Here is a 19,956-nt window from a genome sequence, read left to right as displayed (position 1 = left end):
TGCTCTTTCATTAAAAATCAAAATAAGTGATTTTGTGAGCGAGTCATTGAATCAGTCAATAGATTCATTCAGAAACACCACTAGTGTTCCCTGGAGAGGCACTGTGCTTGTTCTGCGCTGACCTTTGTTTGGATTTCATTATAGTGACACAGAAATAGGTTAAGTTTAAGGTCATTTTTATTTATTTAGCACCTTAAAACAACATAATTGCTGACCAAGGTGTTTCACAGAAACCAGTAAAATTAAGACAGTCCGAGTTTAGAGAGTTAAATATAAAAAAATATATAAATAAAATATAAATAAAACAACATAAACCATGAAACCAAATAAGAATTCAAGGAATTGAACTCACTGAGACTAACATAACTAAATTATAAATAGGCCTAAGAAAAGACATACGTTTTCAAGGATGATTTGAATGCAGATAAAGAAGGGGAAAATCGAACAGATTGAGGTAGTGATTCCGCAGCTTTGGGGCTAATAAAGAGAAAGCTCTATCACCTTTAGATTTCAAGGGGGACAATTGGACAGTTAATAGTTTATCAGCCGATGATCTTAGAGATCTCTGGGGGGAGTCTGGACAAATAAGGTCTGAGATGTAAGCTGAAGCAGACCGTGCAAGGATTTAAAAACAAAAGTTAAAACCTTGTAATCAATTCTGAATTTAACTGGAAGCCAGTGTAAATGTGCTAAAATCGGGGTGATATGCTCACTTTTTTTCTTCCCCATTAAGAAACGAGCTGCAGCATTATGCAAGCGTGAAAGGGAAAACTGGTTGACCCCAGCATGTGGTGAGTGCATTGCAGTAATCAAGCATTGTTGAAATGAAGGCATGAATATAATTAAAAGATAAGAAAGATTTAAGTTTCTGTAAACTCCTAAGCTGGAAAAGACTAGTTCTGACAACAGTTTGTTCAACCCGATCTCACAGCAATTCGTACATTTTTCACAAAGTGGCTTATTCGTACAAATTCGTACGACCACACTCGTACAAATTCATACGATTGTTGCCAAATCGTACATATTTTACGAGTTACAAAATTCGTATGAATTTGTACGAATGACCTATACCTAACCCCGCCCCTAAACATAACCGTTACTGGGGTTTAGGCAAATCGTATAAAATCATACGAGTGAGGTCGTACAAATTTGTACGAATAAGCCACCTCCTAAAATATGTACGAATTGGCCATGAGATAGCGTTGAGTTTGTTTGCTTGTCGAAAAAGAACAACACCCAAATTTATTACATGAGTGCAGACATTTACTTGCAGGAAGACTAAGTAGACCATGAAACAGACCAAGTAACTTGAAATAGTGTGTGTAAAATGTAAGCAACTCCATATTAACTTCCAGCTTACATAGCAACATAGCGCTTGCAATTGGAAAATTTGGTCTAAATATCAGCAAGGCTGTGATTATCAATTTTCAATACTATTTCTCATGTGATATTACTTTAATATTGTATTATATTATGCTTGGGCCATAAATCTGCCTTCTAATTATTACAATAAAAGTGAGCTGCTGATGAAAGAGTCAGAGTGGTGGTGTATGCAGCAGTAGAAGTGGATGTGCTTCTTATATGGCAGCGGTAAGAATGACTTAAATGGAGCTTTCAGCTCAGGGACTGGTAACAGATGGTCTTGGAAAATGAGGTTCTTCTCAGCAGCGCTGACGTACTCCCAGACCCCCACCGCCCCCTATTTCTCTCTTTTCCTTTTATTCTCCCTTTACTGTTTCTCCCTCTTCATTCTCTTTGCAATTTCTTGTGCTTGCTCCCTTCAATCCCCGATGATTTTGCAAAGGTGCAAAAGGAGTATAGGAGTAGTCCTATATTAGATTGCATTATCCATGCCAATACAAGTGAAAAAGGTGCACAGAGGGTATGGAGAAGACCGGAAGAATGGGAAGATGATAAAGGGGAAAATAGAGAGCAACAAGAGGAAAGATGCTCCTAACTGAGTAGAAAGTACATCTGCTGTCTGCTTTCTTAAAATCTCTCTTGCAACACAAAATAAATATAAAGTGTGTATTTTTTAAAATAGTTTGTTTTCTCTTAGTCCTGCTTAATTTGCAGTGACAACTAAGACCAGGTTGAGTGATTTAACCAAAAAATGCAAAAAAATATTGATCTTGTTGTTCCGTACATAAAGATTTCATACATTTAAATTGGGCAATTGATTTTGAAAGGTAACTTAGGAAAATATCGTATTCAAATGATGAATTCACAGTGAAACCCATAACTCTGCAGAGAAATCTCCTGTTGCCTATGAAATCATGACTAGAAAATTGCACCAAAAGAACACTTTAGCACCTGCCCATTACTATGAAGCAGTACAAATTATGTAGAGTCAGTCTCCTTAAGCTCTAATACTAGGCCTAAATATTTTTGATGAAAGTGAAATAATAATTGTCATTTGACTGTCATTCAAAATGCTTCAAAATTGTAGTTTAATCCTTCATTAAAGCCATTCAGTTAATGGTTTTGTACCTTTTTATTTCTGTCTGAATTTCAAATACTATTTTTACGTCAAATGAAAGTTGACCTAGTAGCTATTTGGTTTGGTTTATGAGTTTTTGAAACATTTTTTTTTTAGTTTGTAATGTAGTTATCCTTTAACGTAAACAGTGTGCAAAGTCATTAATAAAAAAACTGCATGATAAATAAAGATATTGTTGCTCAAAAGAAAGAGTAGATTTTTAACCTCCATAACGAGTTGTCATATTTTCGAATCTTCTGCCTGTTACCTATATATAGGTAACATTTGCATAATCCCCACCTGCCCACGAAATACCAACACTCTCCCACAAACACTCCTGCTAGTTAGTGTGTTTACATCAGGTCGAGAAGAGGCTGTGTTCTGTGTTGTGAAAGCAAGTTTGTTTTGTTTTCATTGCCGGAAGATGATGATGTGATGACATCATGTAAAGTACCACATACAAAGTTTAAACTTACCACTGAGAAATGTCCTGATCAAGTTGTGCTTACAGTCGAGTATCCGGTTGAGCAACTGCACCGTTATTATCCTTGGCTCGAATTGATATCGATGCCATTTTTGTAAGCTTATAGCATCTTCTGCCATCTTTTTTTACAAGTAAACCTTTTGTATACATTGCATACGGAAAGACCAATCACAACAGACTTGACCAGCTGACCAATCAGAGCAGAGTACACTTATGAAAGGAAGGAGAGTTAAGTTTACAGACCTTAAGCCCAGAACTGCTTAGAATGAATAGTTTCGAATACATAAAAAAAAATACTGTAATATTAAATTCTGAGAAAATTAAATTTTCTGATCTTAGATGCATTTAATCCTGTCAAAAGGGACTCCCAACATAATATTAGGACACTTTAAAATACCGTATGACCTGCTCTTTAAACTAACTTGAGCGTCAATTTGAGATGGGGCTCTGTTTTTCTAGCCAGTTGAAGATGGGGATGTACTTCAGCTTTTAAAACCATCTCTTGTTGACTGATATATATAATTTTGATTCACATTTGGCATCCTCCAAAATTGCCCTGTATCATCTAATGTATTATGCATTAAGTGGTAAACTGTTTCTCTCTTAAGTAGACTAGGGAAATTGACTCACTTATTATGTTCAGACTGGACTTCTAACACTATTCTCCAGCTGAATAGAATTTAATAGAACTAGAAGAACTGAGAGGTAATAGGTACAGTTGCAGGTTTATCATGCATGGATTTGTGAGCTTGTTCTGGCCATTTCTGTCACCTGGGTCCTGGCAGCCATTCTGGCTCTTCCAGACGCAGCTAGCAGATGGCGGGGCTGTGCCTGCTCTTCTCCAGGGGCTTCTGTGGATAGAAAGAGAAACTGAGACAAATGTTTTACCTTTGTTACAGACCAGGGACATCCCCTAGCCAAGGAGTCTGTCAATGTCAAAGTGTCCAAATTTGTTGAAGTGCGTCAAACTGTGTGTTGTGGTATTTGTCCAGAAATACCAGTGAGATGTCATCCTTAATTCAGCCACCCCCCTTCAAGTGGGATACAAAGTCAGTTCCAGGTTTTGATGCTTGAACACATGGCTTAGCTTGTATTGGTCTGTCACTATTGAGGATTGGCAGGGGTGATTACCACACTACCTCATGTCAAAGCAAACAATGCCTTGTCAAAGATTTTCCTAAAACAAATTGAGGTTTATGAAATTAAAGCTAGAATGAGATTTAAATATACCCAATCAGAACTTAAAATGAGATGGAGTGTATTTGATAGAATTATCAGCGATGAATCAATCGCTATTGTATCCTTTGATCTGTTGTAAATTTTTGTAAAGCGTTTCAACTGATGAAATTTGTTGAATGATTTACACAGTTTTTCAGCAACAAAGCAGTTTTCTCTTATAAACATCAAGTTTAAATAAATCTATCCTTAGTTATTATTTTAAAGGAGTAATTCACCCAAATATACTATTTTATCATTATTTTCTCATACTCTTGTAATTACAAATCCATATGCTGTTATTTTTGGAACGATCATTAACTACAACCACCAAAAGAGCTCCAGAAACATCACAAAATATAAGGCAGTTAATAATGTCCTTAGTTTTACCATCAGTTCAAGCCTGAAAGGGGAACGAAGTGGTGTGACAGACACAGTGATGAAGATCGTATGTGTTTGCAATACACAAGTAATGGACGGTTTAGACACCTGACTACTGTGTGACCCTGCTCTCTCTCGCTCTCTCTCTCTCTCTCTCTCTCTCTCTTACACACACACACACACACACACACACACACATTGATTTATACAAGGCTCTTCGCTCTGAAAAGCTAGGTGTGCTATGATTGGCCAGCTATCTAGTGCTTTCTGATTGGCCAAATGTTTCAAGCATCTAATGGAAATTTTATGCCCCTCAATATATACTGTTATGGTGTGTCCCGGTCAGAACACCGACATGACAGAACAAAAACAATAAAACCCATTACAAACAGCCTGCGGCTTGAGTGAGCGGCAGCCAGCGGCTATAACGAGGAACAGCCAGCAGATTCGATGAAGGAGCGGCCATGGGATGCGGCAAATACGTGTGACGACTCCGGGCTGGACTCCGGATGTCGTGTTCCAAACAAAGTAGTTTCACTTTCACAATGAAACACATTCTCCACGAAATGGTGCTGGCAATAACAGAGAGAATAAAATGTACGCCTTCTTTCTTTGTGTGAACATTTGGGCGGGGTTTTGGAAATCTTCCCACATTGTGACGTAGAGATGTGGGGGCGTTTTAGAGGGATGTGGACAAGTCTTAACTTTGATAAAGAACATCTCTTTGGATTTGAGACTTTAGTCTTTGCAACTTTACAGAACTTCTTTATGCACCAAGAGCTTGTACCACAGAAAGAAAATGGTTTTACAAAAAATGTATGAAATAAATAAAACAACAAAATAAAATGAACAACTCCACCTTTAAGGGCTAAGGATGTGTTATTTTATTTAAGCAACATTTAGCTACTTGTTTTCTGTGTGTCGGCTGCTGTTTTAATCAGTTGTATCGGCATCACTACCTCTACATTGTGTCAGTTTCTAGGTACTAATATATTAAATGTGTTGTCTTTAACCCCCTCAGGACGTTGCAAAGGATTTGCTTCAGAGGCCACGTAGGATCGGTAGAATTCTAATCATGTGCGCTGAATCCCAAGCTTTGCTCAGGTTGCGATACTTCACACACACACACACACACACAAAAGAAAGAACGCATGAGGCATGAAGAAAACAACCCGAATATCCCTCACAGACCCAGTCACATATTTCACTCCAAGCAGATACATATGCTGGTGTTGCCATTTCACAGCTCAGATTATTTTGGTCAATAGATCATTTCCCCCTCCCTCGTTCTCTCTCAGTTTTGAAATAAATGTCTGAGTGGATGCCTTTCAATCATGAATCTTATTTATTTCTTTCCTTCAGACCCCCATTTTCCCATTCCAAGCCTCTCCTGGTGTACTGTTGAATGTAGATGTGTTGCACGTGTTAGTGTGAGCATCTCACTCGCTTGATTGTGCAGGAAAACAGAGTGAATGAGATCGCAGCATGCGGCGGACTGGAAGCATCTGCAGTGTAAAGGACTCTCCTGGCTCCCTCTGATCGCACGTCCCTGTTGTTTTCATGAAGAGAGAGGGAGTGACTGAGGAGTCATGGCTTCAGCAGGGCCAGCAGATGTTCAGATCACTAAAGGAGGCTGGGATGGACTGAGAAACAGGCTCTGGTGGTCCAACCAGAATGACAAACTTGACTCTTTGGATGAGGGCCCACCATTTGTTGAACAGATTGCCGAGTGGTGGTGTGCGGACTGATTTTGTAATGGACTGATCCAAGACAAGTTGTGTGCTCTCCATAGCGATTGGGAAGCCTAGTAATTGGCTTGTAGGAGGACGATCTCAAACCATAGCTTTAACTCACGTATCAGTCTGTTCTCTTATCTGAACTGAGGCTGTTGCTGACACCTCCGGTCGTCTGTCTCTCACCTGTGGCCGATTATCTCCAGGCAAATCAGAGGAAAAGGTTTGACTGAAAATGATTCATTCAGCTCTCAGGGATTAAGCCATCTTCATTCGACCTGGTCAGGATTGTATCAAGCTACGTTGAGTGTACAAAAACAGTTTTCATTCCACAAGATCACAGTGATTGTGAACCGCAGGGTAAGAACTTCGACTCCTGAATTATTTGTAAAAACCACACGTTCATCACTGCACCCAGTTCTCATTCAGTCCTCAGTTAATTAGCACGAACAAGGAATTCTGGCATCATTTTCTCACCAGGATGTATTTCATAGAACAGTTCATTACTTTTATCAGTCTCTAAAACTGACAAAAATACAATAATATTAGTCCATATGATGTGCTTTATTCCTGGTATTTAACCAAGTCATATTATACTGCATTGTGTGAAAACTGATTCAGTGAATTAGTGATTAAGTCAGACTTGAACTTGAGCAGTATGATTCATGAACTGAATCAGCAGATTCATTGGGAAGAACTGTTTCAAAAGAACAATTGCTAATTGATCCAGTATTCAATTTAAACTCACTGATTTGTTGATGTTGTTGTTTGCTTAGCTATTATCTATGAAAAGTGGCTTTTATGATAAAGATGACTGTGCAATGCATGCATGTTTTCATTTGTGTTTTACAAAAAATCACATAATATAGGGTTGGAGCAAGAATGACAGAATACAATTGTTCAATTCAAATGATTCATATAATGATATGAATTTCCATCTTTGAGCTAATTGTTCCTTTTAAGTATTCCTTGAAGCTTCCTTAAATGCATTTTAGTGAATTCAGAATATGTAAATGCCTCCCAAACAAGAACCTCTATAAAAGTGTATTTTCAAGCATTTCTGTATTTGTATGCCAACTGGTTTTTAATCAAATATAAATGAAATAATTTCATTACTGTGTGAACAAAATCTAATTCAGTGTGGAGATAAGAGGGCTTCAGAATCCAATTAAATGTTCTGCTTTTTGTGCCATGTTTAATTCATTGGTGTGGGGGTTGCTTCGTTACATGGTAACTATCATTTGCAAAATTCAAGTCATATGTCAATAGTCCTTTCAGTCATAAATTTTGCATGCATGATATGAGGTGCACGTTCATGCAAATTCAGTAATGAACCATTTATTCAGTAATTTCAGCACACTAATATGTGTTAGCAAATACAATTCATCAGTAATGGATGCCATTACTTTTGCTGGGCAGTAAATCAGTGGCTCATAAATAATTTATTTGTCAAGATTGTGATGCATTTTGCCTATTAACCAACAACAGGAAACTAACAAGAGGGGGCACCAGTAAAACAAACTAGTTAAATGGGTACTTTTCGTCTGAACATCAAAAACAGTGTATATATGCTTATGTAGTGTAACTGAATAAACTTGAATCATATCTACAATTCAGGAATTTAAATGATTCTCATTATGAGGTCAGAAAAATCTGTATCTGTATAATTCTAACCAATTTAAGAACTATTTTCATATTTGTTGAGGATTGGTATACATCTCAGGCTTTCATGTTTTGTCTATTTATGTAAAGAAAATACATAAAAGACCCCTGCAAATGGCACTGATGTGTTTTACTGTACACATGGATGTCATTGCAGGTCTAGGCCCATGTGTTCCCGGATCCATTTCAACATTAGGCTGTATTACTGAGAGTATAGCCCGTGTTCTGACCGTCAGGCAGGTGTCATTACTGCACTTCATTTGCAAGGTAAGTGACTATGGGCTGTGACAGTGGTGGAATTAGTCTGCTGTCATTTTTATCAACAGTGCCTGCAGTGATAAAATGGATATTCCTCCCTCTGCATTAATACCCTCTGCCCCACTTTCAATTCCATTTACTTAACCGAGCACAGAATGAGGAATTTTCCTATCGATTGCTAAGAGGCGAGGCAGATTCTTGCACTACCAACGTGTTTTTTTTTGGTGCTGGAAGACCTCACATCTGCTGGATTAGAGGATATGTATGGAAAATAATATCTTTCATCTTATTGCTGTTTTTTTTATTTATCTTGTTATTAAGAACAGAGGATTGTGTAGTGCAGTGTAGTAAGACTGAGTTTGTCCATGAATGTGAAATGAAACGTGAAGGAATCTCATAATACACATCATTTTCAATTCCATTGTCTAATTTTATTGGATAGACCGGGGCCAGTTCACTCCAGTGAATATTTCTTTGGGTAGGTCTATTTTGAATAACAATTTCTGATTGGTCACGAAACAAACAAAAAAAAAAGACTGTTGTCGTCCAGGTAAAAGATACAGTTCAGTTTCACTATAAGGGGTAAGCGGTCTCAATTGAACCTCCAAATGAATAGTTTAAACAGTTTAAAAGTTGGATTTTTGTTAAAAGAAATTACTATTTTGTTCAGCAAAGATGCATTAAATCGATACAAAATGTGACAGTAAATATATTTATGACGTTACATTTTATTTGTATTTCAAATAAATACTGTTCTTTTCCATTCATCTAAGAATCCCGAAAATTCAGTTTTCCACAAAAATATTTTGCAGAACAACAATTTTCAAAATTTAGAAAAATTAGAAGTATTTACTGAGTATCATATCAGCGTATTATGATTTCTGAGGGAATATGTGACAATGAAGACTAGAGTAATGAATGACTGCTGAAAATTCAGTTTTGCCATCACTTGGAATAAATTACATTTACAATTACAACAGAAAACAGAAAAGTTATTTTAAACTGTAATAATATTTAACAATATTCCTGTTTTTATCGTAATTTTTTGTTGTTGTTGGTCTTTTTGTGCTTTTTGAGGACAACACAGTGGAGATTGACAGGAAAGTGTTGGGTGGAGAGGGCAAAGGACCCTGGGTCAGGATTCAAACTCTATGCACTATATGTCAGTGCGCTATATAACAGTACAATACATTTGTGCCAACCCCACATTTTTGAACAGTAGTATTTATTTATTATTATAGCAATTATTTGGCAACTTGCTCCTATAATGAGGTATTTAAAAAATATACCTTTTTTGTTATATTTATTGAAATATTACTTTAAAGGATTCGCAAAGTATTGTAATTAAAGACTGGGTGTTTGAAACCAGCATACAAAATCACTGCTACAAACATCCACTTGCTTGATTGAACTGGAGATACAGTTCTTGTGACAACTAGCCCCAGTCTCCCCTGTGTGTTGCCGCTGGTTCAGTGTTAGAGGCCAGTGATGCTGTGTAGCAGACATCGCTGCAGTTTACAAGCTGGGTGGGGGAAGCAAATCAATAGCCATTGACCTTACGGTTCCTTTTCTGCATGAATGACTGAAGAACAACATGAGCTATTCTGCACTGCCCTTGTGTTTAATACAGCCATAAATAGGAAATCATCATTTATGAATCAAAACAAGGAGTTAAAAGCTTTGTTTTAATCAAATAATGTGCACTCTAATTTCCACTCGTGAAACAAGTTTAACACAATTAATCCTTAATAAGTGGAAATCTGTAATGTGCACTGTGCCACAGTGAGGTTCACATCAGAGCACTGTTATAAATGAATGAAATGGTGAAAAGCACTGTTTAAATATGCATGCGATGTGGAGATAGATAGATGGGAGGTCAAACTCCTGACTACTTACTTACCTTTCAAATATTCATGACAAAATGTTCAAATACATCGGGGCCCATATTTACCTGCACTTGTATTTGACAGCGTCTGTGAACACTGTCTGCCCAGGCTGGAAGTCGAGCATCAGCTGTGGACAGAGCTGTGGATTTGATCTGGAGACCCCGGTCTCATAACTCTCTGCCATATGCACTGCAATATTCAACATTTATGAGGTTATGATTTATGAGCTGGCAACCACACAGGTCACTCTTGTTTCTTCAAAAGCATCAGAGGAGTGTGGCGTTTCCACATTGTGTGTCTATAGAGGCCTCACAGGAAGCAAAACACCAGCTTTTCCTCCATATCATTTTGGACCCACATTCATGGTACATACAGGGATCAATCATTTCACTCATTTTCAAACAAAATTAGATGACTATAAAAATGTTTTTGCAAGCCTTGCGATAGCTTTATGTGTGGAAAAGAATTCACTGAAAATAATCAGTATTAGCTTTCATCCACAGAAACTGTGATGTCTGATTTGTCACTGAATCATTGATTTTAGTCTTAACATGATTAACAGCTCACTACAGTCTGATTTTCACACAAAGCTAAGATCTAATTTGATAGCGTCTGAAAGAATAAATACACTATTGTTCAAAAGTTTGGAGAAAGTAGGATTTTTTTGTTATTGAAAGAAGTCTCTCATTCTCACCAAGGCTTTGTGTATTTGATCAGAAATCTGAAAAACTGCAATTGTAAAATATGACTAAAATTTGAAATAACTGTGTGTGTGTATATATACAAAGCTGAACTTTCAGCAGCCATTACTCCAGTCTTCAGTATCAAATGAGGATGCTTCAGAAATCATTATGCTGATTTGTTACATATTTCTTATTCCTCAAAAATTAATACCTTTTGTATTCCACAATATAAAAAGTCATGTTGTTTCGTAACAAAATAAGAGTTAGTAAATTATGAAATATTTGTAATTTTTTGGGGTGAGCTATGCCTTTAATTAGCCAGTGTAAAGTAGCTAATTGGTACACAAAAACAATACTAAAAAAAGTTCACTTGGCTGAGTTCTGACAGAAATACAACAGAACTGAGTTATGACAAAAGTGCACCTTGTACATTCTTAATGGATCTGAAATGTATGCATGATTTAATGCCTGCAGGCATTACTATTTCAGGCACAACAACTGATGCTTGAAGTCCCTGTGGAGAGCCTGTTCATCCTGCATGAGATTCTTTCAGAAAAAAATTAAATATTGAGCCTTTGTGGAAATCAGATCAACCAAATTCAACAATGTGTTCAACAATTAGTGGTATTATCATGCCAACGGTGTGACAGTCCAGACAGAACTGTAGGTGTCACTCCTGACATAGAATGGGGGCCGAGGCCGTTCACTCGGAGCTGTCATTCCGAGTCAGTGAGCCCTGTCTTGCTGAAGAGGGCCCCAGTCAGATGTTCACTATGCATGCTGCATTGTCTGCTTGCCTGTTCGATAAGGCTGGCAGCAAAAGGTGACATCTGGTGACTAATGTGCTCCCATGTTCCCCCTCTTCTCTGGACGGCAGATGCTCAGCACAGACAGATAGGAAGATGGGGTGGGGGAGCTGGGTGAGCTTGAGATGGACAGGCAGTGTAACACGTGTGTGTAATAAATGCAGTCTTTTGTAGTGCTTTTTTGCAGCTGATCTATTGGTGGCTGGTGAAGAAAGAGAGGAAACAAATAATTAGCACACGAACACTGGTGGATCTAAAACTGGTTCAGATATTTTGGATGACAAGTTATTTATAGCCAAAATCAAAACACTAATAAAAAAAGAGACTTTTTTTAAAATCAGTATTGGATGAAAATGTCTCATTTTGACATATCTGCCACAATGAAGCTTTTTGAATAATAAAAGGTTAATTCTTTAAAAAGCATTGTTAATCATTACTTAGTTTTTTTTTTCAGTCTAAATATCAAAACATCCTTAGAAACTAGACTCATTTACTTGAAAGGCACAATTTTTGTAGATAACTTCTTGTTTTTAGAGTATTTAACTTGTTGTGAAATATATATATATATATATATATATATATATATATATATATATATATATATATATATATTTCAAGATATAGAGTTATACGGTATAATAGTTTTTTAATTGTATTGCACAGTGTTACTATTATTTAGTCATTCATTCATTTATTTCTTCATTCACTAATGTATATATTTTGATTTATATATTTATTTAGTTACTTTATTACGACAGAGCTGTTTCACTTCTGACATTTCAAATTTTTAACTCTCAATATATTAGGATAACTATTCATATTTATTTTTAAGACCGTTTTAATCATTTTATTTTATTCTTCAGTAATTTTGAGTAATTTTATCATTCTCGGCTCTACTTTTCTGTGGTCGTCTGCGATGTGGCTCATTCTTTAGGTTTAATGGTGCCTGGAGATGTAGTTTCAGCAAATCTTAAAGGTAACGCTTCCAGGGAGCTTCTTTAACCCGGTCTCTACACTACCACATATTCCTATCACGCCATGTCACTCAGACAGCTGTGCTTAACCTCCCTCTGGCCTTTTTGCACAGCTGCAAGTGGGCTCTTATACCCCTGTCTCACCCATGAGTGGGCTTGCAAACGCAAGTACATGTGACAGAGGAGTGGATAGCTTCCTAACAGCCCTTGTTGTTTCTTCACCACACAGAGACTTGCAGCAGAAGTTCACACAATGCCACGCTGTTTTAGACTGGCAGTGCAAAGCTGTGCTGTTTCTAGAAAGCCTCCAGCGTAAAACAAACACAGAGCGATGGGAACAGACTGATGAAATGTCTCGGTTGTGACATTATATTTTCTCAAGAAGCCGTCATTTTGTAAGATATGCATCTATAATGAATTAAAGTCTGCAAAAATAGCATGTGTTTCACTCAGTATTGGTGATAGTCTCTCTTGTTGTCTACATTGAACTGCCTTTATGCTGATATGGCAATTCATACATTCCACAGGAAGAAATTATTAAAAGCCTTTTCATTTTAAGCTATATTGCCCTGTTTTTCCAGAGAAAATACCTGTGCTCTTTGAGATGAAAAATCTGCAGAGAGAAAATGAATTGGCAGGTTGCTTCCCCCGGGGTCTCCTCTATCAGCTAGTGCAGTGGGTGACAAAATGCAGCGCATGTGTTCCCAATACAAACCTTATTCCATCTGTGGCCCTATCAGCCAGGAAATGACATATTTATCAGAGCAGTGTGGCCTCGCAGGCAGCAGAAAGCATAGAGGCTGCTGACTGTGAAATCTCCCAGAATTAACTGGGGCTGTCCTTTTCTCCCACCACATTACTGTTCCCTGAGGGCCGTGGCAGTTCAAAGTATCCTACATCAGATTGCTTTCCTATTTGTTGTGCTGCATACAATTGATAACATTTGTTTTGACAGAATAAATGCTCTGACACAATCAAAGCTTTCGTGTCAGAATGCAATGCGGCAAAATAAAGAAATCACTGGACCAACTGTAATCTTTTGCAATCTGAATTATTTAATCAGACAAATGTGTAAGTAAGACGTGGAATGAAAAGACATGCAAAGTGTTCTAAGAATGGGTGAGATGAAATATCTAGTACTGAGATTGAATAAACCATTATGTCTTCAGTGCCAGGGACGAAACCGCATGCTATCAGTGCTCAAGCATTGCAGAACAGCCTGCGGAAAATTGTTTTTAATGTTTCTCAGTTTCTGTGAATTTTTTTTTTTTTTTTCAGAAAACTTATGCATGACAGCCTAAAACAGAAAGCATGTACTTTAGGTTGTTAGACTACAGATAAATGGTTCCATTGGAAATTGTTGTGTGACATTGTCTAATATAAGTGCATATGTTTACACAATGAAAAAAAAAAAATCTAAATAGAACAAAAATAAATAAATAATAAATGAAGACCAAGGCTATTTTAAAAAAAATTCTAAAGTATTTTAAATGGTAAAACAGGTGTGTTTTATTTCTCCTGCATTGACTGAATCATTTAGATGCATATCAGAAATAATTCACAATTATTGTTTATTATTCTGCAGATCAATACAGACAAAACCACTGATAACAAATAATGGCTTGGTTGTTTTTTTTTATTTATTATTATTATTATTTCTAAACACAGTTATGTAAGCAGTAGGACGAGGTGGAGGTGTGTAAACAGATGTGGTGTCAGTGTGGGGCACAATGCCAGGGGTATGCGCATGTGGCTTTCCTGTGTGATCAACAACAAACAGACAATACACACATCTTACACAGAGTCACACGTGCCACAGTGTCAGGCCAAGTTCATTCCAATCTTGGCGCTGTAATATCAGTCTATACTTGGTTATTTTCGGTATGTGACGTAGCTAAATAAAAAAGACAACAATACAAACACACTCAAATGCATTCTGAATTAGATGAAATTATTTTGTTACACTTAAAAATACAGGTTTCAAAAATGGGGTTAGCAGCATTTCCATAAGGAACCGAAAACAAACAAAAAAAAGTCTTAGTGTGTAGAATATTTTAATTATCTAAATAAAAAATTTCCACTATAAGGAACCTTTTGGGCAATGGAAAGTTTCCATGGATGTTAAAGATTCTTCATGAAACAATCAATGCCGATGAAGAACCTTTATTTTTAAGAGGGTACAGTTTGCTTTTCAAGGGCACTTAAAAGGCTGATGGTTTCGGTGATGTTTGATATTGCTGAAAAGACACCACTGCTTAATGTGCATTTAAGGGTGACTGGCTACTAGTGATCTGTACAGTATTAATCAGCCAAGAATATGCAATTTAAAGAATAATCATTGAATGTGACTGGTTTCCTTTAGCTAACAAAGGGAATCTGATTAAACGGATGTTAACTCACAGAGCTAATGATATTATGTGAAAAATCTGTACTTGCCTATAAGCTGGTTGAATAAATCACATCTTTTCTCCTCGGTGCAATTAATCCATCAGTTTCCTTTAAAAAGAAATGGCTAAAATGAGCAGTTTTAAATCTCTAGGGATTTTTCTTTTCTATCAGTCTGTTATATTTGTCCCACAGGACTGTAACATTCCACCCTTTAGTCACTGCATCAGAGCTGTAAAGTGCAGGTAGCAAGAAAACACATCCGATCACTAGCCGGGTAAAATCTTCTCCTGTGTAATTGCAATGTTCCACTTCAAAGCCTCTGACAGGAAGGCTGGTGTAGGAGTGAGATACCCTTAAAATAGCAATTAAAGAAGCCAAGGAATAATTTGACCTCTGCTTCCCTGGGTCACAACACTGAAAAGACCGAGTATATTGAGTATAATCTCAGCTGTACCTTTCAGCCGCTGTTCAGAGCATTTATATCAACATCGCTGCTTCCCCGATTAACATTCTCTCGCTTAAAGGATTATTATGTCACAGCACGTCTCTATTTAGGTTCTTCATCATAAGTAAGTATGGTAATGCGGCAGTGAGTTCATTTGATACGTGCAGAGATTCACTTCAAGCTACACTAAAATCACTTTATTTAAACAGATGTGCCGAGGATATGATGATTAAATGCATACTTTTCTGGCTTGGCTGTTTTTAGTTTAATTCTATTCTATATTCATATGTGAAACATCGATTTGCAGTTGTCATCGTCGTGAACATGAACCTGGACAAGGGTGGGAAGGAAGTAGTTAAACACAATCCTTGCCACATTTGTCACAGTAGCATGTGTGATGCTCTCCGGGTTGGTGGCCTGATTTCCATTTCGGGATGAATCTCTGTTTGCCTGCGCTGCCTAGTAACGGTCAGATCTGGAGTGTGATTTATGTAAATCGGCTGGCAGGGGCTCACGGGTCAGAAGCGATCTGTTGTGAGACCACTGCTGGGCAATTGCAGGACAAGACACTGCTATCATTCTTCTTTAATAAAACATCCAGCTAGAATACCCAGCACCTTCTAATTATAAATCATCACTCATTTGCATTCATTTTGAATTGATGAATTTACAATGGATTGTTTTATTGTGTCTTTGGATCCAGCTTTTGTGTAATATCAAGCAAATTAATCTACATATATATATAAAGGTATCCTTCATATGACATATTGCTCTGTATTTCAAGTCATACTACAGCTTTGTGAGAAATTGATTAAACTCATATACTCTTCCTCCTCAGTGAGATCAACTTGAGGAGCAAATGAGTCTGATTTATGAACTGAGTCTGATTTATGAAAGATTTATGAATCATTCCAGTTCAATAAAACATAATTCAAACCGGTTTTGTGAACTGAATCAACCAGATCATTCCGAAGATCAGACTTAAAAGAATGATTCATTCACAAATCAGACATGGCTATATGACCAATCAGCATTGAGAACCAGACCCATCAATTTTATAATAAACTGATGATGCACTGTTTTGATCTGATTGCTTAGTCAAGATGATAATGACTACAGTATGTTAATGGATAAATCTGAATCACAATCGTCTTAAAGGGATGGTTCAACCAAAAAGGAAAATGATATCATAATTTATTCACCCTCATGTTTTCTATCCCTTTATAAAGCCAGACTGATTTATGCCTGCTTTGACCTGTCTCTGCACAAAATATACAATTGCAATTGCTATGTAAATACATTAATGCCATTCATGCAATATTATACAGTCTGTGTAAAGGCCCCTTTAGTCAGATGTGAAGTAATTTTGCACATGTATTAGATTAACTTCCCCAGGTATTTTGTTGTAAAACAACCAAGATGACTACTTGTATTCCATCTGAGAGTTATTTATTATATTTATAACTGTTTTGCCACTGTTATGGAATAGACCATTTCTTGAGATGTACCACCCCATCAATACAACGTACACCAGGGATGCAGCTCTGTGGCTATGTCAGTGACTTCAAAGAAGTCACACACTATCTGAACGCATGGGTTTTTGCCTTTGAGTGCAAATGTGTTTGCAGCTGGGTCTGAATTAGAGGAGTGCATTGCAGTGTTGATCAGAGTGCTGTCATAAGCTTCAAGCCATTCTTATCTCCTTTTTGCAGCATGGCTTACAGTGCCGTCATTTGGATCACCAGCAAAACAAAACTGGGCAAAACAGAAGCAGGAATTAGTCCGTTTTCTTTTTTATCCCCTTGTGTTCAGAAATGCTAACTTTGACACAGCGAATAATTCTGAAAGGTTCAAAAGAAGCACGGCATTTGCTAGTCTTCTGTGCATCACCTTAGAGTATGATATCCAGATGATGTAGAGCTCGGCGGTGCAATCAAGAAAACTCATACAGATGTTTCTTTAAACAGAGGCAAAGTGTCATGAAATAATTAGAGCGGTGCTTGCCAGTCCCTTGTGACAACCGATACAACTGCGCCGTGGTGCGGCACTCGCCTTGTTTTCGGAAAGCTCAATCTGAAACGACTCTTATGAGGGTGAGTTCTTCGGTACCAGTGCAGATGGTCTCAGGGCCACGCGGGCCAATGGGAAATTTAATTGCGCTGCATTTAAAAGTATCTGTTTTAATAGCAGGGTTCTGGAGTTTCCCGCTGGCATGTTTTAATTAGTTTGAATACATTAGGCTGCTGTTGGAGCATTACCTGCCAGGATTGATCACCAGACTGGGACTACACAGGGGCCATTTGCATTCACTTCCATTGGCCTCCTAGATTTAAGCTGTTACGCACCCTGCAATTCAGTGCATGGGTATTTCTGCTTCTCTTTATCAGCAGCAGGTAAACATGGAAACCTATTGCCTGATGGATTACAGCAGTTTTAAGGAGGTGAAAATCACATATTGAGTGGTTTTCAGGAAAAGTATGGAAAGGTTAAGTTCACTAAGACTGCATGTCACATTTTTCTTACTTTTTTCTGTTTTGTTTCTCGTTATACTGTCAGATTTATTGGTGTGATGATGTACCTTCTGTACTAAATTAAACTTTTAAAATTGATCTGTGATTTTGTACTTAAAGCAATGACAGAGAGATTCAATTTCATATGTGGCTGATTGATTTCTTTCAGCACACCATACATGCATATGCTGTTGATCATCGTGGTTACCTAACACAGATGTTCCCTGAAACAGCTTTTTTCCTCTTTCGCAATCATAACTTGGGTGTAAAATACAATTTGATTTAAGCAGAACAGCTACGCCTTGATGGAGAACCACAGCACTACTGCTCAAAATCCCATGGTTTCTTATCTCCTCCAGTGAAAAGCTCTTCAGGACCACGACTATAGCTGTATCAGTCAGCAAAAAACAAGCTGATTTAGGTCTAATTTTTGTTATGAAAGTGAGAGTGAGCAAGTCTTAATTTGAAAATTCCTGCATCGCGAGCCTGCAGGCACAGACTTCATAGCCATCTTCATAGCAGGACTGCAGAGACTGAAACGCCGTGTTTTTCCCCGCTGCTTCAATATTATGATCTCCTGTGTGTCTGTAACCACAGGTTACATTCAAGGAAGGGTTTCTATGCAGAACAAAGTGTTTACTGTGATTACAGGGTCCAGGTGTCATTGACATTTTGAGAAAAAGTAGAAGTTGGTGTTCATTAAAGGTACTATAAGTGAGGTTAACCACTCTGGAACCAAACGGAGCCACTGAAGTAAGTCCTATATCTTTTAAAAACCATATCTAAATTACCTACTATATATAATACTAAATATACTACTAAATTAGCAGATAAAAAATGACAACACTAATAATCTGATGACACCACTAGATATTATATAAATGCTGGTTAGCATGACCTCATTAGCCACTGCTGGCAGATGTTGTAACTAGACCATCTGGAAACAATAATCATCTTTCCTGTTGACAGCCATTTAGATAAAAAATAAAATGTTCAGCAAGCAACATTTAAATTTCAAATATTTAATTTAACATTGTTTTATATATGTAATGTATATATATATATTTACAGTAATAAATATATTTGATATATATTGGTATAATGCATTGGTTGAAATTTAGTTTGAAGGCTTATAGATGATAGATCTCTTTATCATTCTATGAAACATATTTATGGCATTTTTAATGCAAATGTGTATGAAAATTCCGTTTTTAAAATCTCTTTCAGATATTGTCCAGATCAAGCTACACTGGATCCCATTGACTTTCATTGTATGAAAACTGAGACACATTTCAAATTATCCTTTTTTTCTGCTTCAATATATTAGCTACATGATGATGAGTAGACATGATAAATTGCGATCTCTAGCTAGTATTTTAAATGAAACCTAGAACCATGAGAAATACCTTTATTTATGATCAGACATCAATCAGCGTGCAGTAATAGAAATCAGATGGGAAAAATGGGAAAGAGTATTATTATTAACCTGTTGCCAAGGAGAGAAATGTGTGTGTGAGATACTGAGTGTGTGTGTCCTGTAACAACCAGAGCTGTTCTGAGCTTACTAGTAAAAGCAGATGTTCACCTGAGACCCTGCCAAAGATATGTGATGTAACAGGTTGAGCTGTGAAGACCCTCCTTGAATCTCTTCCCTCTGGTTCCCCACAGGCCTAGAGCTGTTCAGGGCCTCCAAACCTGAACAGACTGCAAGGAGGAGTTCTGACTACTCCATTCTAATACCCCACATGACACACAGTTGCTGTGGAAACGTGTGGGGTACTGGGAAGGGCGCCCTGTCCGCTTTTTGGATGCTTAGGAGACCCATGTGCTCTCTTTAATGATGCTTTTCATTCCAGTTCCATTTTAGTAGTAATTCACTGTGCTTATTCACACAGTTCTTTTTATATTCTGAAAATGTTTGAACATTAACATTGATTTCATAATATACATATACCTTTCAATAAAAGCAGGCAACAGCTAATGCGAATTTCACTCCATATAGTTCTAATTTAGAGAAAACCATGTTGTGTGGCCATTATGTCTAACTAGTCT

Source organism: Carassius auratus, chromosome 13 (genome assembly GCF_003368295.1).
Source record: "Carassius auratus strain Wakin chromosome 13, ASM336829v1, whole genome shotgun sequence".
NCBI classification, from domain to species: Eukaryota; Metazoa; Chordata; class Actinopteri; order Cypriniformes; family Cyprinidae; genus Carassius; species Carassius auratus.
This window is presented reverse-complemented; position numbering follows the sequence as displayed.